The 18407-nt window shown below is 37.2% G+C and overlaps 1 long non-coding RNA gene across 3 annotated transcripts; it reads left to right on the forward strand.

Moving 5' to 3' along the window:
* The first annotated feature begins 992 nt into the window (after positions 1–992).
* Positions 993–17037, forward strand: LOC115304942. Of its 3 annotated transcripts, XR_003914683.1 has the most exons (4): positions 993–1284; positions 7676–7749; positions 8729–8821; positions 16876–17037. It is a non-coding gene; the product is annotated as an uncharacterized LOC115304942 (long non-coding RNA). The 3 variants fall into 3 exon arrangements; XR_003914684.1 differs by lacking the exon at positions 7676–7749; XR_003914682.1 differs by lacking the exons at positions 993–1284; positions 7676–7749 and adding an exon at positions 7765–8217.
* Positions 17038–18407: the final 1370 nt, after the last annotated feature.

Consider the following 18407-nt stretch of genomic DNA (forward strand, 5'->3'; position numbering starts at 1 on the left):
CAATAACCATTTTTCTTTTAAATTTCCTGTCCAATAGCATCACTATCTGAAAGTATTTGCAGATCATTTTTTTAAAAATATAATTTTTTGTCAAATTGGCTTAGTACAACAAACACCCAGTGCTCATCCCAACAGGAAGCTGATTTTTTTCTTAATTTGGCTTGTCAATTGGTGTTTTGCCAGTTAGTCTTTTTTGTAGGAGGCCTCAGGTCTCATTTTTTTAATTAAATGCCAGACATTGTATGTAAAAACAACAGAGACTATGAATATTTTTTCTATCAAAAGGTTGTTTTTGCTTTCTGTTTTCCTGGCAGACAGGTACAATAGAAGCAGTAAGCCTTGATCAGTTGGAGTCCCTCAAGTTTTGTCTTATTGGTTCCTTTTTTGTACATTTTGTCCAAGGTTTACACTGATCTTTTTGTAGGAGCCTTCATGTGATACTAGCCACAGTTCTAGGGACAGAACTTGAGATCTCCTGGGTACTCACTGTTATACAGTGTATACAGTGTTATACACTGTTATACCTGCTGAACACATGTATGAGAGCTAATGGTGAAGCAATACATCTATGCCACTGTTTTCTGAAACAGCACATACTAAAGACAGTATCACAGATGCAGAAGCAATAGCGGTTGCTGTACTCTCCTCCCACCTATTACACTATGGGGTGATGCACAGGAATCTGGCAGGTCTGGGTGTATCAGACTCCAGGTAGGGAATTGTGATGCTGAGCACAACTGTTAGAGGTGCAAGCCTGGCAGATCATCAGCTCCTCCACAGGATCTAATGAAATCTGCCAGGAAATTTGGTCACAACATTACGGCATCATGGTCGAGACGCCTCTTGGGCTGCTGCCTCAGTACTTTCACCACAGAAACCACCAGCCCACTCCTTACATTTGTTTCTGGAAGATGTGTCAGAACCTATCATGTGAGTCCTCACACTATCCAAATGCAGTCTTAAGCACTTAACCTTAGCTAGTTTGCAGAATTACGAGAGCTGATGTGGAAGCATATCAGTATTGGAGGAGTTAATGCTTTCCTCTCCCTCTTGCCTTGGCTCTAAAGTGTGGCTGATGTTCATTCCACTGCAGCTGAGCAAACACTTCAACCTGTAAAGGGTGTAAGACTGGATCACTGGAACAGACACCAGAGGGGAAGACTCAATTCCAGTTAGCAGGTAGAAAGCTGGAAAGTACGTCACGCTTGCTTTTACAACAGAGTCCATCTGGATATGCATAATTTCTCTTAAACCCCTCAATGATCTGAAGTCAAGGGCAGAGAGGTAAGCTAAAATCTAAGGAAAGTGACAGGGCTTACTTACTTGGGGTAAATACTCAACTCTCAACTTGTATAAGCTGTTGTAATGAATTAGGCAAAAGTTTTTAACAAGCTGCTAAAGATAAGAGTGTGGGTTTCTATGATTACTGCAGACACAAGGGTCTATCATACTCATATGCAGGCATTTTACAGACCTTACCAAATGCTGAAAGTTTGAGGACAATTTGGGAAACATTAGAAAAGTTTCCTTTATGTTGAAGGATTCTGGGGAGATGAACAGCAGTCACTGTATGAATGACGTGAAGTCTCATCTGGAAATGTCTCCCCTGTGGAACAAATGTGTCTCTCTCAGGCCACAGGTGGTCTCAGTATAGCTCAAAATGAAGCAGATGTGTTTATACTGCTGGGGAAAGAACTGGAATGAATCCTGATAGTATTTACACTGGCTTCTAGACTGGCTCTGCTAAATGAAGTTCTAGTTATTCACAGTGGCTACTTGACACCCAACCTGCCTCACTTCCCATTTCTTCATTGTTTCTCTCACCTTTCAAATAAACAGCCTACACCAGATTCTTGGGTCTCCTATTGCCTTTTTCTGTTTCCTTTTTCTCTAGCCCTTTCTACCCTTAAAGGGGCAACAACCTATCTTTCCTTTCTTGCATAGTCCTCGGTCCCTGGGTTGTGTCGCTATTTAAGGTTCCCAGAGAGCTGTAAGAAGGGAATCAAGAAGAACCCCAGACCAAGCCCTGGAGCACTTATCAATGTAAAATATAAGAAAAATTGTTGTGACCTAAGTAGGGTTGTCCAATAAAGTACAAGACCTCTAGTTAAATTTGAAATTCAGCTTAAAAATGATTTATTTCTGTCACATGCGATGTTTTCATTTATTGTGTTTGCCATGTTTGTTATTCATCTGAAACTCAAATTTGACTGGGAATTCTATATTGTAATTTGCTAAGTCTGGTCACCCCATCCATAAGCCCAAGGAGTGGAGTGGCTAGAAAAAGAGAGACAAGTATGTATCGGTTGTAAACATTCTTTCAGCGGAAGGAAGGTTTATTCTGACCACCTATCCTAAAGCATGTTCTCTCTACACCCCACACGCTTACCAGTTGGCCTATCCATTACCCAATCTGCATCTTTCCCTAGTATTTATCAAGTACTTAGGTGTCTAATTAATATTTTCTGAGTGACTTAAAGGCATCCAGAAATTATTGGTCTGTTGTTTTTTTTTAATGGAATGGCTTCCTGTTACTTTAGGCTCTGGCCTTCACAAGTCACAGAAAGCTTACTGAATGAAGGAGCCCTGCTACTGAGGTACCTGCCAAGTCAGTCAGCTAAGAAAAGAAACTACATAGCATGACCCTCTAAACCCAGCCTGTCACAACAAGTGGAATAAAACAGTGCAAAATTGAAGCTTGTGTACTTCTATACCATAAGGTTATATCCAGTAGTGAACATCTCTACCTTTACTTACATCTCAAGGTAACTGGGGGTCTGGTGGGGAGCCAGCACTCCACAACTTTAGTGCAGGGGTTGCAGGAGAAGAGATTGGCCGAGGGAATTTTGCCAGGAAACAGACTCAAGCCTAGACCATATTTTGATCATTACTCATGAGACACTGGTCAAGCTTGTTGTCTGGACACATTCTCTTTACCAATCTCACTCTAGCACCTGTTGCAATGCCATATTCTTGGTTATTGAATTCCACATTTCACAAAATATTGCCATGTATAATTGTTTTATCCTTTCCACTTTGTATCTGAAATGTTTAAACACTCACCCTAAAATAACTCAGCTCAACACCCAGTACTATAAACATGAGCAAACATGAGGGAAAAGGTTTAGAAGATACGGTAAATTCTGAAAAATCTGAAAACATTTCCTTAAGGAACAGTTAATGAAATAAATAAAAGAAAACCTCAGCCATGAGACTCCAGGAAAACACTGTTTATTTCGAAAGTAATTTGTACAGCTAGGATATTTCTTAAGGATCCCTCTCCCTTCCCTCCTGCCTAACTAGGAACTGATCACCAAGTTTATTGTCAAGAAAGAACCATTAACCTTCAACCTTGAGCTATGTTCATGAAAACGGGAAGAATGTACAGACGGGAATCAGAGGCTAGGAAAACAGACGGATCTGGTGGTTTGTAAGGACTGTAGCTCTGCATATGCAAACAGAAATGAATTTCAGTCTTTCATTGCATAAAATTCTTGGGACTTTTTTCCCCACATTTGGACAGTTTGGGAAACTTCTGCAGTTCTTTTCAGTAATCAAAAGAGTCTCATTTCAGAAATTACTCTGTACAGCAGAATCTCAAAACTCCAAGCTCTTCTATTCAAACTTAAACTTAAACCTCACTTTAAAAACATTATTCTCCTCCTCTGCCTGGGTGGCTCAGTCAGCTAAGCATCCAACTTCAGTTCAGGTCGTGATGTCATGGTTCATGGATTTGAGCCTGGTATTGGGCTCTGTGCTGTCAGCTCAGAGCTTGGAGTCTGCTTTGGATTCTGTGTTTCCCTGTCTCTTTGCCCCTTCCCTCCTCACACTCCGTCCCTCTCTGTTTCTCAAAAATAAATACATATTAATTTTTTTTTAAGCACTACCTTTTCTAGCCTTTACTATTTCAGACGTGGTAGCCCACAGAAAATGGGATGTGCTGTTTTTTTTCTGACCCCACATGATGGAAGAGAAAACTGGAGGAGAAGCACAGATGTATGCTGCTGATAGCTTTCTTATTGAGTGATTTTTGTGGGTTTTTCAGAAATCACCTGATCTGTTGCTCACTTCCTGTCAGAGATCTTTCTCTTGAAATGGAAGATACTTTTTTTCTGCTTCATCTTTTGGAGTTCTATGAATTCTCTTTTATTAGGATCTCATTGTCTAGTCTTCTTAGATACTATTCTAAAAATATTTGTGGCCAAATATGCATAATATAAAATTTCCCATCTTAACTGTGTAGTTTAGTACTGGGAAGTACACTCACACCATTGTGCAACCAGTCTGCAGAACATTTTTCATATTGCAAAACAGAAACTTTAAACCTTTAAACGACAACTTTGCACTTTCTCTTCCCCTCTCCCCTCCAGTCCCAGGCAACTTCCATTATACTTTTGTCTCTATGAATTAGACTAGTCTGCATACCTCATGTAAGTGGATTCATACAGTGTTTGTTTTTCTGTGAATGACTAATTTCACTTAGCATTATGCCCTCAAGTAATATAGCCAGAAATAGAATTACTAAATTGTATAATATTTCAATGTTTAATTTTTTGAGGAACCACCATATTGTTTTGCCTAGTAGCTGCACCATTTTACATTCCCACCAATACTTACCTTTGTGCATACATTGTTGTAATGAGTCTTTAATGTTTCCCAATCATCAGATGAATAGACAAAAATAAGCATAAGTAAGAAGTACACACACACACACACACACACACACACACTCCATTACGGGAGCTCCATCCCCATTATCTCATCTAAACCCAATTACCTCTCAAAGGCCTCATCTCCTAAAGCCATCACATTGAGAGGGTAGGGTTTCACCATATAAATTTTGTAAGTATACAGACATTTAGTCCTTAACATAAGTGTAAAGTTTATAGGAATATAATGTATGTTTATACACACACACACACACACACACACACACATATATATACATATGTAGGTGTGTATGTGTATATACTTTTGTTTTTATATGTACCCTTCCAGAGAATGAATGTATGTTTTGGGGTTGATTGCATTATTTTTTAGGGTCTGATATGCACAAATTTCATTTATCATGGTTTAGTTAAATAATACCATGCTCTAGTTACATGTCTCAAATTTTAGTTTTTCAGTGTAGTTATGCATATTAATTATATATTTATAGTATATTTACTCTAATTGCATAAAGTACAAACTTCATGGCTAGTTTTTCAGCCTACAAATCATTATGTATAAAATAGATATGCACTGTGATCAAAGACCAAACAAGTCATGTCCTGGTAAGTCTGTCAGTGACTAATTAATGTGCATCTGTCTTCAGTTAACACTTAGACAATTAAATGTAAAGTTATGTTACCTCTGCATCTCACAATGATAAATTCATGTGATATCTTACAAAAATAAATAATCAAAAGAGGGGACTGGTAAAAAATGACTAAAATTAAGCAAAGAAAAAAATGCTGAAAATCAAAGTCAAGTAGAAAATAGAAAGTCAAGTAGAAAGAAATAGCTGATTATGAGCATATTGATATTTATACTTTTGGGGAGACTCTAGACAGGCAGCCAGAGGAATTTTGAAGGCAAATATTAACAAATATAAAGCAAGTGGTCATGATGAAAGAAATGGAGATGTTCTAGAGAAGTTATATTCACAAAAAATTTTTACATAAAAGGAATTCTCAGAAATATTTCATGACACTCCAGATGCAAAAAAATTAAATGTGGAAAGCCCATTCAAACTTAGAAGTATGAAAGTTTAAGAAAGCATGTTGCTTCATGCTACAGATTACATAACAAGAAGGCAAGCCTGTTCCACATTTTTTTAATGAAAAAAATTTTTATTTTGTTTTTTAATTTAAAAAAGTATATTGGAGTATAGTTGACATACAATATTGTATTAGTTTCAGGTATATAATATAGTGATTTGACAATTCTATACATTATCCAACGCTCACCATGATATGTGTAGTTATCATCTGTTATCATATTAAGTCATTATAATATTATTGACTATATTCCCTATGCTGTACTTTTTCATCCCTGTGACTTATTTACTTTATAACCAGAAGTTTTTACTTCATCAAATCGCATGCCCCACTCTGGTTACCTCTGGTAACCCCACTTCATTATCTATGTTTAGGAGCCCATTTCTGCATTTTTTGTTTGGGTGTTTTTTAGATTTCACATATAAGTAAAATCATATGGTGTTTCTCTTTCTCAATCTGACTTCTTTTACTCAGCTTAATACTCTCTAGTATTGTCCATATTGTCACAAATGGCAAGATTTCATTCTTTTTTATGGCTGAGGAATAATCTATTGTGTATATGCTATATCTTTTTTATGCATTCATCTATTAGTGGACGCTTAGGTTGATTCCATATCTTGGCTATTGTAAATAAAACTACAGTGAACATAAGCAGTGCACATATCTTTTCAAATTAGTATTTTCATTGTCTTTGCATAAATACACAACAGTGGAAGGGTGCGTGGGTGGCTCAGTCAATTAAGTGCCTTACTTTGGCTTATGTCATGATCTCACAGTTTGTGGTTTTGAGTCCCATGTCAGACTCTGTGATAACAGCTCAGAGCCTGGAGTCTGCTTCAGATTCTGTGTCTTCCTCTTTCTCTGACCTTCATTTTTTCATGCTGTCTCTCTCTGTCTCTCAAAATAATAATAATAATATAATAATAATAATAAACATTAAAAAATAAAAAGAAAACAACAGTGGAAGTACTGGACTCTATGACATTTTTAATATTTTCAGGATCCGCCACACTGTTTTCCACAATAGTCACACCAATTTACATTCCTACCAACAGTTCCCAAGAATTCCTTTTTCTCTATATCCTTATCAATACATGTTATTTCTTGCCTTTTTGATACTAGCCATTCTGACAGGTGTAAGCTGACATCTTATTGTGGCTTTGATTTGCATTTTCTTGGTGATTAGTGACACCAAGGCACTAATATGTCTGTTGGCTATCCTTATATCTACTTTGGAAAAATGTCTACTCAGATCCTCTACCATTTTAAAACTATGATTACTTGGGTTTTTTGATGTTAGGTTAAATGAGTTCTTCATATATTTTGGATATTAGTCCCTTATCAGATATATCACTTGCACCTATCTTCTCCCATTCACGAGGTCTTTTTGTTTTATTGATGGTTTCCTGTGCTGCGCAAAAGCTTTTTAGTTTGATGTAGTTCCAAAAGTTTATATTTGCTTTTGTCTCCCTTGCTGGAGGAGGCATATCCAGAAAAATATTGGTAAGTCTAATGTCCAAGAGATAACTGTTTACATTTTCTTTTAGGAGTTTTATGACTTTAGATTTTACAGTAGGCCCTTAACCCATTTTGAGTTTATTTTTGTGTATAGTGTAATAAAGTGGTCTAATTTAATTTTCAAAGTACTATTAATAAGTTTTTAGGCTTTAAAAAAACAAAATAAAACAAAGGACTTGAATTCTCAATGTTTCTGATGTTTTAAATACAGTGTTATAATAGTTTTATTGGTTTTTTATTCCCTGTATGTTTTTGAGGGAGAGTAACAGAGTTTTAAATATTTCAAAAACATTTTTTAAATTGAGGAACAATCATATTGTTCCCCTTTGATTACTGGAATAAAATGGCTTGGTTTTAGCTTGTATGTCATTTTTAACATCCTGTTCTACTGTGCAAAGGGAAGACTGCCTCTATATGAAACTACTTTTCATTCAAGCACTAAAATTTATCAAGTTTTCCAAAGAATCCATAGGTAAGTCCTGGAACTCAAAAGTTAAAAAGAATTGGGGGGAAAGTATTGAAAAAAAGGAGGGGGTAGGGCAAAGCCACCTTGTGGTGTTGGCAAATATGCCTAGGTTTCAGTCCACATGTTGTAAAATCGTCTTAGATTTGAGGTTTCAGGGCAATTATATAAAGGCATCCAAAGTGAGGAGTATTGGCCTGTCCCTGCTCAGCTTTGGGAGATTAACAGGTGGGAGGGAAGGGGCCAATCAGAGACTGAATTCTCAGAGTCTTCTCTATGGTCCAGCCAATCCCAGGCTATGGAGTCAACGGCCTCTAAGAAAAAGGTAGCAGTTGGTGCCTGCCGACAAGCCGTTACTTTCCCAGCATCATAACAGAAGAACCTTACCCGTGAGCCTTGGAGATGATAGGCAGAGGGTTTGAGCATAGTGGTTATAGATTGACAAGATAGAGGTCATGGAGCAGGTCATGAGGCCAGGTAAGGGGCACCACAGAGCTCGACCTTGGGTACAGGAACTGAGCCTCCCATGATTATCCTACCATCCTTTCTGGATCCCGGTGTGCAGTATCAGCTGTTTTTCTTTAATTGTCCATAAACTGACCTGTAAATAAAAGCAGTCTTCATTAATAAAACAAAGTCTTCAAAGAAATGGTGGACCCACCCCTCTCCACCGATTACTTTCCTTCTTAGAAGACATAGCTATTCATTAAAAAGTCCCAGGATGAAGTTTGGTTTTCTATTCCAGAACCAGGGTAAGAACAATGGTTAGAAATGGTGCCAAAAAGTGGAAGCAAAGCACTTCTGAGACTCTTGCTGCTGAAAAGTTAGCTCTTAGTACCCTTTCTCATTTTCCCATTTTCCAATTGCTGGGTTGTGAAGAGTAGCACACAGAGCAGGTAGAGAAAAAGACAAATCTTACATGTGTTGTGTTTGTTTGCTTGTTGTTTGTTTTTCTTTAGAAGGTAACAATGACACACATCTTCCTTAGGTGGAGTAACAAAGAAAACACTAATCATGTCTACTATGATATGTGGAGGCATTGCTTTACTTTTGTGGGCAATGTTAAGATTTCCTATAAAAAGTAAGTAAACAATTTCTGCTAAAAATATACTAATTGTATTATCATTGATTCAGTCTGATACCAGTGGCTAGCCTGTTCTTCCCTAAAATTGAACAATTGGAGTCAGAAAGCATTCTCCTCACCAGAGGCTCTAATTGTTTTTCAAACCCAGTCACCTGCTTTGCCTTCCAGAATGATCATTCTTTTAATAAATATCTGTTGAACTTCAGGTACAGTGCTAGGTGATGATGTTACCAAGATGAAAAAAAAAAGAAAAGAAAAAGGAAAGGGGATTTTGGCCTGAAAGGAATTAATCCTTGATGGAAGATACATGAATGTAAGCAAGTAGTAACTTTAAAGTAATTGCTAAGTGCATGTTCAACTTGACGAGGGAGAAGAAGATTATGAATCTGCTTTTGGTAGATAAGACTTTATGAAGGTAGGGGTATTTGTGCAGAAACTTAAGATCACATACGTAGAAGTAAGTGCCTTAGATGAGAGAAAGAACATGAGTGTCAGAGAATCACACCAGGAATAATTGTGATAAGAGTTCAAGAAAAGTAGAGTGAGGACTAACAGTCCTATCACATTTTCCCTACTGCATTAACTCCCATACATGATTATTTATATTTTCTCCTTTCTCTCCAGACCTTTAATGCCTCTTTCTTCATCTTCACTCTCAAGTCTGTATTTTGCTTTCAGTTTTACCTCATAAATTATAACAATGACTAGAAAACTTACAAGACTCCCATCACCACATCTACTTTCTATCTCTATCTCCACCCATATACTCTGTCTAGATTCCTGGTACTGTAGATGGAACATTCATGCTCTGCAATAGATTCTATAGCCTCTCACCGATTAGTTATATTACTCCTGTAATATTCCCCTCTCTCTCCTACATTACAGGTATTTTTTCATATTCAATTGAAACATCTCCATCAGCAATTCATTATGGTGATCTCTGTCCTACCTTAAAAATAAAATTCATTAGCCCTTACTCATTCTTTAGCTACCAGTTTATTCGTTTTTCTTCTGTTACAGCAACCACCTTGAATTTCAGCTATTTTTTTTTCTTAATTCTATCTTCCCATTTTCTGTTGAATAATCTCTGGTCAAACTCCACTTCATTTTCCTTCTGCTGAATTTGTCTTTCAAGCTCATTGGCAACTTCTGTGTTGCAACACAGTATGCTCTGTAACTAATTTGTTAGCATCTTCCAGCTTTCCTTTGCTTATTCCTTCTTTTCTTCCTGACCTCTTAACTTTGGAGTGCCCTGGGGCTCAGACCCGGAGTAACTTCCCTCTTTATCTGCCCTTGAACCCTTGGCAATCTGCACCCTACTTACAGTTCTAAATGTCACATGATTCTGATGACCTCCAAATATCCATCTCCAATCTGGGTTTCTTTGCTGAATTCCAGATTTTTAAATTCGCCAACTGGACTGTCTAATACATTGTCCAAGTTGAAGTCTTAGTCTGGCTCTCTCCCATAACCTCTTCTATCTGGGTCTTCCTTACCTCAGGAAATAGCAATTTTGTCTTTCCAGTTTTCAAACGAAAAACCTTATAGACATGTTTGAATCTTTTTTTCCTTGCCACTACCCCCAAAATAATCAGTAACATCTTCCTGGTATTTTAAAATATAACTAGAATCCGAATCTTTTTCACCTCTTGTACTGTTACCACCTTGTACCTAGCCAACATCCTCTTTTCTAAGTGTTCTTTACTTTTCCACCCTTTACCTCTTAGAGTAAAATTATCCATTGAAAATAAGATAGGGGCCACTAAAAAAGGAATAAACAAATGAGAACAGTTTTAATTTTATTTTGTATTTAACCCAGCATGAAAAATAAAATGATATGGGGTCATTTATGTCAAGGTGTTTAAAAATGAATCCAGGAGTCCACTAAGGAGGTGGGCCTTATGCATGTCCTCCTAGACTTTTGAACTGGGCCAAACCCCAAATATTCCAAGGACTCCTCAAGAACACATGCGATGTGCCACAGTAATGACTTTTCACTCAGTGAAAGCTTTAGCAACCACCCGTGCTTAGCCGAGATTAGTGTTCAGCTACCAGCACTAATCATAATCTTTGTAAACAATATATAAAAACAGTCCTCTTTTGTCTTAAAAAAAAAAACACCCTGACTTTTGTTTTTTAGTGGGATTCTCCTTGGATTGCTACTCAAATCTGTGTACCCTGAATTGCAATTCTTTGATTCCAAAAAAACGCTTTTGCTTAATTATTGCCTCTTGAGAAATTCAGATTAACACCTGTATGCTCAATATATTATCATTTCACCATGTATCAGTATATTAATTATTCATGATACTTAAAAATGTTGGTACTATGTTTTTGATATTCAATGTGTATTTTATACTTATAGGACATTTGAAGTTGGACTAGCCATATTTCAAATGATTGATAGCCACGTGTAGCTAGTGGCTTCTATACTGGCCAGTCCACTTCTAGAATATATTTTAAACAAATTTTTAAAAACAAATCAGATGTGTTTAAAATGCTGCAATGGGTTTTCATTCACTTTGAGTAATGCCACATTCTTGAGGATGGCCCACAGGTTCTATTGGATCTAATTACCCAATTACCTTTGTGATCATCTCCTACTACTTACTTGCCCCATCACTCAGTCTTTTTCAGTCATACAAGCATCCTCACTCTTTTTTTTTTAATATTTATTTATTCTCAGAGAGAGAGAGAGCGCTAGGGAGGGAGGACAAATAGAGAAGGAGACACAGAATCTAAAGCAGGCTCTAGGCTCTAACCTGTCAGCACAGAGTCTGATGCAGGGCCGGATCTCACAAACCGCGAGATCATGACCTGAGCCAAAGTCAGACACTTAACTGAGAGAGCTACCCAGGCGCCCGCAAACATCCTCAGTCTTTCCTTAACAAGCCAGGGGCTTCACCTTGGTCCTTTGTACTGTTTTTTTTTTCTTCTCTTTGCTTGGGAAGATCTTCCTGTATATGTACATATTCTTCATTAGCTCAGCTGGTTCAAGCTTTTTGTAAATATTATCCTTTGGCTGAACCCTAGCCTGATTACTGCATTAAAATTGTAAGCCTTTCCCCTAATAATCCTAATCACCTTCACTCTAATATATTTTATGACAAACTATTTAATTCAGTAGACATTCAAGTCCCATAAAAGCAAGGATTTTGGTGTTTTCTTTTTTGTATGTGCACTGTTGTATTCCTAGACCTACAAAAATGTCTGCCACAAGAGAGAAACTCAACTGGTAGTTGTCAAATGAATGAATGAATGAATGAATGAATTAGTGAATGAATGACAGAATCTGGCTTTTTGGTAACCGAGGTTCCAAACCAAATACTTGTGTTTTGTACAAGTCTTTTATTTCAGCATAAAACTTTAAAATCACTTTGAAATTGAAACTTTCAGATAATTCTGGTGACTGGATTTTTCCACTTGGCTTTTATACCAGGACTCATATGAATAGTCCTACATTGCTGGTTTCTTTCCCATTTGAAGATACTTCCATTCATAGGCCTATGAATCCATCATATATTGCAGCTATGAAGAGGTGTCCTTTTGGTGAGCCTTGTTTTTCTCACGGCTGTACCTTAATGAGTAACTTCATCTATCTAGAGGCAGTAAGTTGGAAAGTAAAAAGTGGATAGTAGAAAACTAGTAAAATCCCAAACTGTTTTCCCCCTTGCATTGTTCTGTGTTTAAGAACAAAGGAACAACTTCAACACCTGGGGAATGTTGTTCAAGAAAGACGATCTAGTCTCAATAAAGCCTGCAATAGGAAGCCATTCCTCTGATGTTATGGATATCAACAACTGGTTTATTTACAATGGAAAGGAAGTAGATGAATAGGAAAGAAATGGATTAATAGAGAAAATGCCAATAGTATAAAAAATGGGAGGAAACTGGTTAGAGATTAATTTAGTTTCTGGATGTTTATTTGTCTATTATTGCTATCTTAAATTATGCATCCACCTGCATTCTTCAATGCTGATTCATGCTATGTTCTTGATCTTTTCTTTTTCTGAATTGAGGTTTGAAGTTAAATCATTTAAATTGAATATGGAAGTAAAATACATTTTCTCAATCTGAAATATATATTTTACCCTGAAGGTAAGACTCTCTTTATCTTACTCTTTCTTATTTTTCTTTTTCTATTTTTTTCCTACCACCATATTTTTAGTTAAAAAGTCAAAGCTGTTGAATGCTCAGAGGTATGCTCTGAGGATGAAACTGTATGTCCACAAGACTGGGACCAAATCACTAATACTTGCTTCTTTTGATCTGAACATGAAAGAACTTGGATAGATAGCCAAGAAGACTGCATAGCCTATCATGGATCTCTGGCCACATTCAGCTCCAAGAAGGAAGTGGTTAGATTTTTCCTTTGCAGTATAAATCTCATTTAGTTTATTTAGTAGCTATTATATGACAGGTATACTTCAAAGTTGTAATATATCAGCCAACAAAACAAAGGTCTTTGTCTTTATGGAGCTTATAGCCCAAAAAGGAAGGGATAGAGAATAAAAAATAATCATAATAAATATGTTAAATTACATAGTATTTTGGAAGTTAGTAAATTCTTATATACATATACATGATTTATGTAAATGATATATATCAATATATGATATAGTTATAGATAGATATACATAAGCAATATTATAAGTGTCCTGGGTGAGTAGGCTGCAACTAAGATAGTCTTATCTCATTGAGATGATGGCACTGAGCAAAACTGTAAAGTAGTTAGAGAGTTTGTTAGAGGAATATCTGGGGAATGAGCTTCCCAGGAAGAAGTAACATCTAGAGCATCATCTTAAAGTAGGTGTATGCCTGGAATATTCAAGGAACAGAGAAAAAAACCCCAGCCAGTGTGCCTAGAATGAAGGACTGAGGGAAGAATGTGGATGATTAGGGTCTTGGAGGCTATAGTAAATACTTTGGTTTTCCTCCAAGTAAGATAGGGAGCTATTGCAGAACTATGAACAAAAGTGAGACATGATCTGACTTAAGTTTTAAAAGAATCATTTGCTTTGCTGTGATAAGCTGATAAGTGGCAATATAAAAGCAGAGTGCCATGTTAGAAGGCTATTGCAATAACCCTAACAAGAGAAAACAGGACCCAAAGAAGGACCATAGCATTGGAGGTAGTGAGAATGAGAAAACTAGGAGTGATCCATGACAACACCCTATATTTCATAAAAGGAAACTTTGATGCCCCTTCTGGGAACTTCTTCATATTGGATTGGACTGAAAAAACTCAATGCAAGCACACCCTGGATGTGGGTAAATGGAGATGCATTTAGCTATTGGTAAGCCTTAATAACATTTATTATTAAATGTGTTAAGTATAGTAAGGATTCTGAGTCTATAATCAGCTACTCCTGTAGCTTCCTCCACATTCTGTCCCCCAAAGACTGTCAAGATATGGATGCCATATTCAGACAAATATATAGTCTTTAGTCAGGTCTTGCCATCAAATATCAACTACTTCCATAAGGTAAGTTGGACTGTGTATGCGACATCTGTATCTCAAGTGTTCTTTTTTCTCATAGACTAGATAAAAATCTAACTAGTTTGATTCTTGCCTGTTTCCTCTTGAGTTTTTCTGTTGCTTTGGTCTGTCATTGATAGGGGAGTCTGAGAAAGCATACTCAAGCTTAACTTGCCACACACTGGTGGCCTGAAATGGAAGAGAATGAGTGAGAAACAGAAAATGTATGCTCTATTTTCCAAAAAATGGACCTTTGTTTAAAATTCTTTGACTTCTTTTCCTTAGCTTGAAGAGAACTCTATTTTTGCTTTTGAAACATTTAAGGCATTTTCCAGCTCCCGAGAGGAGAAAGGAATAGAATATTGAGTTCCCTATGGGAGGGAACCTCTAGCTATGGTTTATTTAGTACCTACTTAAATAGGTACTGTACTAGTTTTAGGACATATTATGCTAGATATTATATGAGGCATATGACATGATAAGGAAAACAGCAGGCCTTTCTAAATATAGAGAAACTTCTCCTGTTATCATTGTATTTATATTCAACTTGGAGTGAAAATCCCCACACAATGATCTGAAGATAATAATATAGCCAACTTTGAAAAATGTAAGAAAAAGTAGGACATAAATGAAATTTTCTGATTATCAGATCTAACACTTACAGTATTATCTTGAGAAAAAATGCTGGCAGTTTAACATGATATTACATACTTTATATAGTCCCATTTAAAAAAAGATGAGGAAGGAGTAAAAATAGATGTTGGTTAAAGATGTGTGTCAGGGGAACCTGGGTGGCTCAGTTGATTAAGTGTTGGACTTCAGCTCAGGTCGGGATTTTCTGGTCCGTATGTTTGAGCCCTGTGTGTTTGAGCCTGAGCTGTCAGCACAGAGCCTGGACTTCAGACTGTGTCTCTTCCCCTCTCTCTGCCCCTCCCCACCCACCATGCTCTGTTTCTTTCTATCTCTGAAAAATGAATGAACTTCAAAAAAATGAATGAAGTTTTTTTTAAAAAAAGATGGTGTGTTAGTTTGCTAAGGCTTATAACAAATACCATAGACTGGACATTGTAAACAACAGTTCTGGAAGCTAGAAATACCAGATCAAGATGTCAGGAGGGTCAATTTTTTCTGAGGTTTCTTCCTAGAATGACACCCATAATATTGCATTAGGGCTCACTCTCAAGAACTTCATTGCCTCTTTAAATACTTCTCTTAATATGGTCATATTCTGAGCTACTATGGGTTAGATCATAAACATATGAACAGGGTGAGGTATATGATTAAGGCCATAACAGTTGGCACTAGGATATGTGAAGGCACAGAAATATACCTATATTTTAGAGATAAGCTGGATATAGTTTTGAAGGTAACCTAGAAATTAAGGAAATTTGCACCAGTGTTACAAAGTTCCCCAAATATGAAGTGCTAAAAGCATATTAACTGCCGTATAACCATCTATTCATCATAACAACATTCTATGTTTCTTTTTCTCATTCCGAGTTTTCAGTTTTATTGAATTTTAGGTCATATTATGTATGACCTAAAATCAGAACTTACAAAATCCTTTCTAGATATTTTATTTATGATTATTTAAATCTATCATAGTTCATCAAGTGAAGAATATCTATTTCACTACTACTATGGTAATGGTTTCAAAAAATGGATCAGTGAACACCTATTTCAGCCTTAAGATATATCAATGTTTTACATGTATGCAAAAAGGTTCAATGAAATATCAGTTACATTCTCCCTCTATGTGATCTTTAAATGGTTGACTATCTTTACTTACTGTTATTTCAATGTATAAAAGGAAGAATCTAATCCTTCACAAAGTGATTTTCCATGTTTACTACATTATAAAACAGTTCCAGAATTCTTTGCTGTTACTGCAGTAAGGTTGCCTGGTGTTGGTTTCTTCCCACGCCCCCATCCTGGGGTGACTTTTGGAGGCTGAAATGGAGAGAAGCAGCTCATTTCATCCCTCTATTCCTTTTACATTGCATGTTTTGGTTTGGTTTGATTTTTTTCTTTTAAAAGTTTTTTTAATGTTATATTTATTTTTGAGAGAGAGAGAGAAAGAGAGACAGCGTGAGCAGGGGAGGGACAGAGAGAGAGGGAAACAGAATCTGAAGACAGGCTCCAGGCTCTGAGCTGTCAGCACAGAGCCCGACGCAGGGCTCTAACCCAGGAACTGTGAAGTCATGACCTGAGCCGAAGTCGGATGCTTAACCAACTGAGCCACCCAGGTGCCCCTTAATTTCTTTTAAATGTTTATTCATTTTTGAGAGATCGAGAGAGGCAGAATGCAAGCAGAGGAGGGGCAGAGAGAGAGGGAGACACAGAATCCAACGCAGGCTTCAGGCTCCGAGCTGTCAGCACAGAGCCCGATGCGAGGCTGGAACATATGAACTATGAGATCGTGACCTGAGCCAAAGTCAGATGCTGAACTGACTGAGCCACCCAGGTGCCCCTACATCACACATTTTGAAACATCAGCAAAGTTACATATTTTAGGCTGTGCCTATTTTTTCATGGGTTTTGGTAAATAATTAATCTCCTTATTTTGTTCCAGGTTCAAGATTGAAGGTGGTGGAATGTGTGCCTTCATGTTTCAAAAGAACATCAGCAGTGCCAATTGCGATAAGTCAATGAAATACATATGTGGCAGAGAATCCTTTTGTCCTTAGATAAAGAGTTCCCCTGTAATAGAGCAAATAAAGTAATTAAAGAAAAACTTTTTTATGCCTTGTAAATTCATATGGATACATTTTTCTTCTCATCAGACATATGCTTTAAGTTGTTTGATAAAATTTTCAATGACTTTCATCTTCATTTAAATACTAATTTAAGAAGTCAAGAAACTAAACTGAATTTTTAAATGATGTTCCTAAGTCCCCTGAGCTGTTGTGTCTAAGCCTGTGGGTATAATGGTGGTCTTGCTCACAACTGATTCAATAGCATGCCTCAGTGGAACAGATTGGAGGGAAAAGGAAGGGACTGAAAGACTCCTCTACTCCTCTGACATTCAATTATATCTGCCTGCAAGAGATAAAAGATGAAGAATGGAGTGCGCTTTGGGTGTTCCACTCAGCCTCCGGCAGTATGTGACTCATTTAGAATTTGGAAAGAAAGCCATGGGCGAGGTATTCAGAGATTAACTAGGGTTTCTTACTTTGCATCACCATCAAAGACCAAATCCCCTGAAAATAAATGTATACAGAGCCTTGTACAATTTTTCATGGATTTTTAGATCTTTACCTGAAGAATTCTATCACATAGATTTGTTGTTGCTGAAATCGCTGAAAGAATCAGGCTTTGGGACAAAAGTCATGGTGAGCAAAACAACATGAATATTCAGACACCAGAATGTGAAGGAAGAAGTCTTGGGATTTGAAGAAGGAATATATAGTTCTATTTTAGTTAATATGTATGCTGTAATTCATAAGTAGATTTTAAGGTGATAAATGTACCAGTGTGTGTGTGTGTGTGTGGGTGGGTGTGAAATGCCCAGAACTCGGGAGACCCCCAAAAAATGAACCACCAGAGTCCAGAGTCAAAGCCAAACAGCAAAGATGGTTTATTTCAGGTTCGAACCCGGACCTCTGCTCACTCCCAGCTGGTATAGCGGAGAGAGAGAGAGAGCCCCGTGCAGGCGGCTCACGTCCTTTTTATAGGCTGGCCCAAACAAGTCAGGGGTGTTCCATGGTCACAGCACTTACACTGGCCAAGATCTAAGTTCAGACATTCTGCATTCCCCGATTGGATCCCGCCACAGTTTGAACATCCAGTACTCCCCGCCCCAATGTCGAGCCACATGGCTGACCCCACCCTACACACAGCGCCCCAAGCGTATGTACAAAAGCAGAACAAGCGGAGCAGGTTAAGTTTCGGTTTGCCTAGGTCTAATTTTTAAGTGCCCCACAACTCTTAGGTTATTCAGGTGTGTGTGTGTGTGTGTGTGTATGAATGGATGAATAGAGATAGATAGATATGGATAGAAATTGATAGATGATAAAGAGAAAGAGAGAAAGAGAAAGGGAAAAAGGAAGGGGAAAGGAAGAAAAGGAAAGAAAGAAAGAAAGAGAAAGAGAAAAAGAAAGAAAA

This window comes from Suricata suricatta, chromosome 10, assembly GCF_006229205.1.
Source record: "Suricata suricatta isolate VVHF042 chromosome 10, meerkat_22Aug2017_6uvM2_HiC, whole genome shotgun sequence".
Lineage (NCBI taxonomy): Eukaryota > Metazoa > Chordata > Mammalia > Carnivora > Herpestidae > Suricata > Suricata suricatta.